General features: G+C 44.4%; 1 protein-coding gene and 1 long non-coding RNA gene across 4 annotated transcripts in view; one reads left to right on the top strand and one right to left on the bottom strand.

Annotated features, from left to right (window-relative positions):
* The window catches only part of Tmem45b (transmembrane protein 45B), a 60,654-nt gene that overhangs the window by 35,987 nt on the left and 15,925 nt on the right, over positions 1-8,742 (bottom strand). Inside the window, exon 1 of one of the 3 annotated variants that reach the window (XM_031344975.1) lies at positions 994-1,216. The exons of the other annotated variants lie outside the window; for them this stretch is intronic. The gene's annotated coding sequence lies outside the window, so the exon portion shown is untranslated. Of the gene's footprint in view, positions 1-993; positions 1,217-8,742 lie in introns of those variants that run through there. 3 annotated transcript variants of the gene reach the window in all.
* Positions 263-7,118, top strand: LOC116073231. The gene is made up of 4 exons (XR_004111735.1): positions 263-361; positions 461-1,856; positions 6,135-6,288; positions 6,839-7,118. It is a non-coding gene; the product is annotated as an uncharacterized LOC116073231 (long non-coding RNA).

Consider the following 8,742-nt stretch of genomic DNA (forward strand, 5'->3'; position numbering starts at 1 on the left):
TGGCCTTCAAAATCCAGTCTCTACTGAGTAAAAAGCACTTATTGACAAAAAACCGAAAGCACAGGTTGCTTTGTGAACAATAAACCATAGTCGCTATTTAGATAGGTATATAGTTAGATAAAATGCATTTGCCTTCCCAGCTTTGATGACTATGCTAATCCCAAAGTCAAATAGAACCCAGGGAAGGGCGATGGAGGAAGCAGTGCGGGGAGACAGGGAAAAGAGACTCCAAAGAGAACCGAATGGAACGAAGCAGCCGTTGCGGAGACCTTCAGCGAGGCAACTGCTCTTAAGCTTTTAAAATTCCATTTTATGAAGCCCCACCTTTCCCTGCTGAAGTACAGATCTTTTCTCTATTAGGGTGGGTCTTATCTCCACTCAGTCCGTCTGGATTCAGACAGGTGCCCCCACTTTCAAGCTCTCCTTACTAAGGCCAAGGCGTTATACTCTTTGTTTTTAGAAGCTGGAGGAGCTGTTATCAACCGTCTCACATTATCAGACTTCCTGGCTTAAGGAATGTTTCTGGTTCCTGTATTTGTGGATCCTTAGCTCACAAGAAGCGACAGATGGGATGCAAGTGAGCACGAGTCAGTCTGACGGCCTGAAAACCACTCGAGGTCTCCTTAATAGGCACACCACCTACGATGGATCCCCTACTCCACTGAGACGGAATCAATGCCCGGCTTCGCGCCTAGTAGCGGTAACGCTGTCATTCCAGGACCCCCGGGGACAGTGCAATGGAGCAACTCCCGCGGGGAGTTGGAGTGAGTGAGCTAGGAGCGGGTGAGGAGGACTACTCCTAGTCCTGAAGAGGCTAACCAATGGCTTCCGAGGCAGGAGGTTCCCTCTACCACCCCAGCACCCTCCCTCCATCTGAGTGAGCACTTTATCCGTCTCCTTCCTGAGGATCCGACTCACGATCTGCGCCTCCCTTCCCAGGCGATGCCTCCCTTTCTCCCGGCCCTGAGCCCCTGACCCAGCGGGGCATCCTACCTCTTCCAAGCCTCAGAGGTGTCCACTTGCCAGCTTCGGTCACACGTGTGACCGCGGGTGTCCAGGAGGTGCAAGCGTCCGCACCCCGCCCCTCCCGGCCCCGCCCGCTGCAGGAGCTGGCCACCTCCAGATGGCCCTAACCCTGAGGCTAGCACGACCTCAGGTGGCTCAGCACTGCACTTTTCTCCCAAGCACCTTTTCCCTGCTTCAGAGAGTCCCCAGCTTCAGAGAGGCTTTCGGGGACCACAGGCACTCCCTAAAAGGTGTGATCCTGAAGCCCGGGTTCCTGGATGGTCCAGGTGTACTGACTATGGAGACTTCCTGTTATGCAAAGTGATTTCTGGCTTTGGAGGAAGGGAATGCTCTGAGAGGGAATAGCTCTGAATTTCTTCAGCCAGGGGAACCACAGCTAACATGTGGGACAAGTAGCCACTGACCACTCACTTGCCAAGGAAGGCTCCGATGGGTGATATATGGGCTTCTTCTTTTCTATTCTTTTCTAAATACACCCATCCATCCATCCATTGATCCATCGATCCATTGATCCATCCATCCATCCATCTATCCATCCATTCATTCATCCAATCAATCTGCTTTTTGCACATTTGACAAAAATCTGTCAGGTGGGCACAGTTCTGGATTGGTGTGAGAAGAGTTCCCTTGTGGTGTTTAAGATGCTACAACCTTTGCTGCTGTCTGTAGCACTTGTAGGTAAGAGACTGACTTTATTTTGCACCATTGCTGCCCCTTTGTACTCCCTAAAAACACGAAGAGAATGCCAAGCACTAAAATTCTCTTCACACTCAGGGAAGAACCAGGGAGAGGTACTACCGGAGGAAAAGCTGCTCTGTTTCCAAAAAAAGGTACTATAAAAATCTATACTCTCAGCTTGGGGAGTAGTGCTCGGAGGAGAGTATCAGGCCCCATCCTGGAGTGTGCACACACCTGCAGATTTTGAAATATAGGAAAGGGAGTCACCCTACACAGTCATTAGCCAGGGAGAGGCTGCTCTTGGTCACCAGATCCTTCTGACAGCTTTTTGCTCAGCAATGTTTTAGTTTCCTCATAGGCTAATACCTTGAGACAGACTCATGCAGTTTTATTGATATAGCTACTGGTTGGCAAAGACGCTTTGAAAGTTTCATTTATGTTTTTGAGGCAGGGTCTTAAGGTAGCCCAGGCATGTAGTCAAAGATGACTTTGGGTTTCTGATCCTCCTGCTGCTTCTACTTCACAAGCACTGGGATTACAGGTGTGTACCCCTATGTCTGGTTTATATATAGTTCTAGTGGTTGAACATGGGGTTTTGTACAAGCTAGAAAAATACCAATTGAACTGCATCCTCAGCCCAGAGATACTGTGTGTGTGTGTGTGTGTGTGTGTGTGTGTGTGAATGAGTGTGTGTAATGTGTGCATGTTCATGTGTGTATGTACATGCAGAGGCTAGGTCCATGTTGGTTGGGTGTATTCTCTCACCTTCCACCTAATTTTTGAGATGAAGTCACTCACTGACTCTGGAGTTTGTTCACCTATTCAGTTAGATTATGGGCCAAGCAAACTTCAGGGATCCTCTCTTCTCTGCAGCGAGATTACGGGGATGTGCAGCCCCCTTCACGCCCAGCATTTTACCTGATTTCTGGGGATCTGAACTCAAGCCCTCATTCTTGCCCCATAAGCTCTTTACCAATGGAGCTACCGGCCCAGCCCTGAGATACTTAACACTGAAAAATCTGAACTTAGAAAAGGATCTCTGGCTCAAATTTAGCATCCAGATATTAAGACACACCAGTTTTTAAAGTATATCTTTGACTGTTGTTAACTTCATTGGTCAACAGTTTTAATAAAAAATCAAACAGTTTCAATGAAGTAGGTAACAAGTATCAGGAAATCAACTTTGAAATAATACAATAATATGAATTATTATCAAATTGTTTTCTGATAGCGAGGGAACTCCCAGGTGGTGACACATATTTGTATCATCTTACCATTCAGGATCGAGAGGCAAAGACATTTCAAGTTCACGGGCAATCTGTGCTTCATCAACTCTCAAACAACAAAAGTAGGAATGAAAGGGTGACACAGCAGTTAGGAGCACTGGCTACTCTTCCCGAAGACCTGGGTTCAATTCCCAACACCCACATGGCATCTCACAACTATTTATAACTCCAGTCCCTTAGGATCTAATTTTCATTTCAGGCACGCACAATTTATACATGGATATATATGCAGGCAAAACACCCATACATGTAAAATAAAAATAAGGAATAATTTTAAAAGCCCCAAATAACACAAAGAAATATAACAGAGTAGTATCTGGTATGTCCTTGTGTGGACTTTAACAAACGAAGGATGGTCTTTTCAGTCTCAGGACAAATGATGCACGTGTTTCCTCAGATGTAGAATTTAAGTAAATAAGCAAAAAAATGTGAAGGGACACTATGTGGAAGATGGGAGGGGATCTAAAGGAGGGGAAAGGAGGAAGGTGAGAAGATAATAGGGAGAAGGAAGGCAAAGTAATTGCTTGCTTTCAGGCAGGATTACATGGGAGAGCTGAGGGAGGGGGAGGGAGAGGACCGGGTAAACACAAGCAAGTTACAAGGCCACCTAGGTATGAAACTATCATATGAAACCCATTGTTTTATGTTCTAACTAAAAACTAAATAGAAGGGTGGTATGGGAAGTAGTTGATTTTTATAGATGTTACTAGTATAACTGTGTTCAAAAGCTTTTAACACTGGGGCTGGCAAAGTGGGTCAGCAGTTAAGAGATCTTGCTGCTTTTCTAGAAGCTTGGTTTCCAAGCATCCAATGGCACAGCTCACAACTGCCTGTAACCACAGCTCCAGTGTATCAAAGCGATTTCCTAGCTTCTGTAGGTATCTGTACATGCATGGCAAACACACACACACACACACAGAGAGAGAGAGAGAGAGAGAGAGAGAGAGAGAGAGAGAGAGAGAGAGAGAGAGAGAGAGAGAGAGAGAGAGAGAGAGAGAGAGAGAAATAATCTTTTAAGCATAAGTAGATTGCTATCCAGTCTCCCCTTAGTCATCATGCTACTAGCTGGGCACATGGCTACGCACAAGTTCTATTTTTCCAAAGGAGGAGTTAGATAACTAAGTTCGGGTCACTGAACTGAGGTTAGAAGACAGGGAACTTGTGGCAAATATCCTAAAAGGAAAAGGATGTCTTTTCTCTCACCAGTGACAAGATGGTGGGCTAACCTTGGACCATGAGCTATAGTCAAGAGTATAGCAGTGTAGGAGAGATCTCCTGACTGGCCTGTGTGAGTCTCTCAGTGACTGTCTCCAGACTGTTATGTGAAAGAAAAAGAAAATGTTCTGTGTAAGTCTTGGCTAGTTGAGGTTTTTGTTAAGTGTCGCTAAATCTCTATCCCAACAAGTGCAAAACAACTTCCCTCTTGGTTTATAATATCAACCAACCAAACTTGAAGGTGGGCTGGAAAAAAAAATCTATAATATTAACCTTGTCTGTTAATCTGAAAACCACAGCTTTGGGGGTTTCCAACAGTAAGGAACTAATGGATAATAGTTGTTTTTCGAAACAAGGTTTCCTATAACTTGAGCTAGCCTTCAATATGTTAGGATCTTAAAGCCTTTATCCCTCTCTCACTCATGGTGATCTCAGATGACTAATGTGTACCACCACACCTGGCTTAATAAGAATAAACTTAATCTTTTTAAAGATGTCTTTATTTTTAATTGTGTGTGTGTGTGTGTGTGTGTGTGTGTGCACGCGCGCACAGGCTCTTGACCTCCCTGGCTCCTATAATTCTTCTCTGTCTTCCACAGGACTCCCCAAGCTCCACCTAATACTTGGCTATGGGATTCTGCATCTGTTTCCATCAGTTGCTGGGTGAAGCCTCTCTGATGGTGGTTATGCTAGGCTCCTGTCTCTGTCTGCAAGCATAGCAGAGTGGCATTAATAGTTGTCAGTGCTGGGCAATGGTTATGCATAATGTTTATTCCTGTAATGTATGGTACTGTAAAAAAATCAATTGATATCTATTGAAAAGGAAAATAGTTGCTGTGTATTATTAAATTAGAAGGTTTGCAGACTTTGTTTTCCTTTTTAAAATTGTGGTAGAATATGTATGATGTAACATATGCTATTTAGGCTACTGTTTGATCATAGAGTTCAGTGGCATTATGCATCTTTACTATGCTGTACAACCACTGTTAATCTTCATAATATCCTGGCCAAATTCATCCATTGACCAGGAACTTCTCTGCCCTACGTCCTGTCTCTGTGAGTTTGATGACTGGAGGTACCCATGTAATTGGAATTCCATACTACTTGTCTTTGTGTGTCTGACTTGTTTCACTTAGCATAATGTTTTCAGATTTTATTCTCTTTTTTAAAAGATTTATTTATTTATTTTATGTGTATGAGTATACTGTAGCTGTACAGATGGCTGTGAGCCATTATGTGCCTGCTGGGAATTGAACTCAGGATGGCCCTGCTAGCTCCACCCCGCTTGCTCCGGCCCTGCTTGCTCTGGCGTAATACACTGTAGCTGTCTTCAGACGCACCAGAAGAGGGCGTCAGATCTCAGTGGGTGGTTGTGAGCCACCATATGGTTGCTGGGATCCGAACTCAGGACCTTCGGAAGAGCAGTCAGTGCTCTTACCTGCTGCTGAGCCATCTCACCAACCCCAGATTTCATTCTTATTCTATCATGTATCAGATTTTCATTTCTCTTGCTTGGTATTGTTTTATTGTATACTTATAAAACATTTAATTTATACATTCATCTCATGGTGAAAATTTGGACTGTTGGTATATTTTGGCTATGATCATTCGAGTACAAATATCTGAGTCTCTGCTTTCAGTTTTTGTTAATATACCCAAAAGCTCCCATTCTCTCCGAAACCATTGAGTTTGAGGTTAGTTGTGAACTTTTCAAATACAGATTTTGTTACGTTGAAGTATTTCTTTTCTAGTTCTAATTTGTTGCAAATTCTTACCACAGAATCATGTTTTTGTTTTGCTGTTTTTGTTTTCTTCAGGAAAAAAAAAATGAAAAGAATTGTTTAGAATTCTCAGCTTATATGATCTCCAAGTTCCTGGAGAAGAGTGCAATCTTAAAATACTAAAACCAGTCCATCTTATCTTACACAGAGCTGATTCACTAGCATAACCATAAAGGCTATATAAATAATTGGCTCCAAGATAATTTCCAAATTGGCAAATAATTCTTACATCATTGAAAAGTGGAGACCATGAGGAAATAAACAAAGCTGTTATCAGAGAACTAAGAGGTTCCAGTCCCCAGGTAAGACCGTAGACTGGCTCCTTAGTTCTATTCTTCTTGCAGGGTACTTTTTCTGTGATGGGAGCGATCTTGTTTGAACATTAACTGCTCTGTCAGCCATGAGTGCTTACTGGCACAAAGTCTTGGCCTCTGTGGGAAAGTACTAGCACAGATAAGAACAAATAGTTATAAATCTTGCTGTTAGGTATCTAGCAACCCATTTTGTTATGATAATACCTGTTATAGATCTTGCAGTCAGGTGCCTAGCAATGAGAACTACCAGCTGCCTCTGTGAGAAGGTACTAGCCCAGTTGGGAACAAACAGCTATGGACAGTACCTAGCAACCTATTCTGTTCTGTTCCCCCTGCTGAACATTTTACCTAACCAATATCCTGGTCTTGAGAACACCTGCACTCCCCAGAGACAAAACAACCCTACTCCCTCCCCTTACCCCCATCCTGGTTCTGTGAGTATATAACCGGCGTGGGAAAAATAAAAAATTTGTCAACTTGATCAGACTTCTCGACTTGCTGTCCATTCTGAGTCTCTTGTCCCTTCGTTTTCTTCCAGGTGGTCCCCCAGTCCCCGTTTGACCCTCCCGAGGGTCGGGACAAACTGACTCCTGAACAGGGACCCACGGGGATTGAAGAGGAGAGAATGGTGCTCATCATTGGAGGGTAGGCCTACCCTCTCATCTTCAGAAGCACCAGAGAGTAGCTTCGGTTCAGCAGGATGCCACAGTCCGGGAGGATTACAGTGCGGTGCAAATCTTTTTTTTTTTTTTAAAGATTTATTATATGTACATACACATTGTAGCTGTCCTCAGACATACACAGAAGAAGGTGTCAGATTTCATTAGGATGGTTGTGAGTCACCATGTGGTTTCTGGGATTTGAACTCATGACCTTCAGAAGAGCAGTCAGTGCTCTTAAGCTCTTAACCACTGAGCCATCTTACCAGCCGGAGAAGCAAATCTTAAGGTAAGACATGGGACAAGAATTTTCTAAACAGTCACTTTTTTGTGTCAGGGCTCAAGGAGTCACTCAAGACGCAAGGAACAAGGGTTAAGAAAAAAGATTTAAAGAAATTTTTAGACTTTGTGGGAGAAATTTGCCCGTGGTTCCCCCCAAGAGGGGACGATTGATGAAAAAAGGTGGCACCGGGTGAGTTGGCGATTATTTCAAAGATAATTATGAAGGATCAGGACCTACAAAAATACCTGTTACAGCCTTTAGCTACTGGTCCCTCATTAATGATATTCTTAGAACTACCCCTGAATGGCCAGATCTCCAACATTTGGTGTCTGAGGGAGAGCGTTCTCTTAAAAAATCTGTTTCCGTTTCTGTCCTCCTTCCGCTAATCTAGCCTTTGTCCCCTTTAAGAGAGAGACCCTTGTCAGCTCCGGCTTTTGTGGCCGATAGCATTTCAGATCTCTCCCCTTTACCACCGTTAAGGACCTTTGTTTAACCCCACCTAGGGAGGAAATTAAGACGGCAGACCCTTATCCTTCCCTCCTTGACCTTGATGACAACCTGCCGCCGCCCTTGAAGAGGAGGCAGCTCATTACGAATCGGAGCGCTATCGCGATTTGCCCCAAACGGCTACAGTCGCCTTAGCCTCGACCCTTCCCCAGAGAGGTGACACCGCTGTTGCCGCGCTTCCATCTTTCTTTCTGCCACCACCCTATGGGACTTTAGATGCAGTTTTTGATGCACCTGCCAAGTCCGGCGTCTGCCACCAATTAACTGCTGACGTGGCCTCCCTCCGCCACAAGGTAGAGACCCGGAAGGGACAAGTGCAACTGCTTAGAGCTCTCCAATAATTAGAGGCCGAGTTGCTTGATCTAACACCTTCCCCCCAGCAACTGCCTCAGGTCTCTGTTAAAACTAAGAAAGATTAAAAGAAGAGGGTCCTAGCCTTTCCCCTCTCCCTAAGGAGTGGAACCACAGTCCCTAAAGATTCCCAGTTTCCAAAAACTGCTTCAGAAGAAAACCAGAGAGTGGGTGAGGAAGACGGAGAAACAGATGGTGAGCTTCAGCCTGACTCACAAGTACTCAGGGTGGGCTGGATGATGCTCCGCCCCTCTATCTTTATCAGCCACTTGATTTTAAGATTCTGGAAAAACTTAAAGAGGCAGTGTCTAATTATGGCCCTACTGCTCCTTTCACCTTGGCACTACTTGAGTCCTCTACAGAGGGATGGCTCATGCCTAAAGAATTTTCGCAGTTCGCTCGAGCTCTTTTCTCCTGGCCTCCTGGCTCAGGTTTGTCAGGCGTGCTAGGCTGCCTGGAAAAAACTGTCCCATAAATCAGGCTCTTTTGCTGTACTCACCAAAATTGCTTCAGGGAGCGGAAGAGCCTTACAAGGCCTAATGGAGACTGCTGAGCCCTTGTTTGGGGTCCAAGAGCCTGAGAACCCCTACATTTTTTTTAAAGATATATATATATATATATATATATATATATATATATATA

The sequence above is a fragment of the Mastomys coucha genome, unplaced genomic scaffold (assembly GCF_008632895.1).
Source record: "Mastomys coucha isolate ucsf_1 unplaced genomic scaffold, UCSF_Mcou_1 pScaffold23, whole genome shotgun sequence".
Taxonomy (NCBI): Eukaryota; Metazoa; Chordata; class Mammalia; order Rodentia; family Muridae; genus Mastomys; species Mastomys coucha.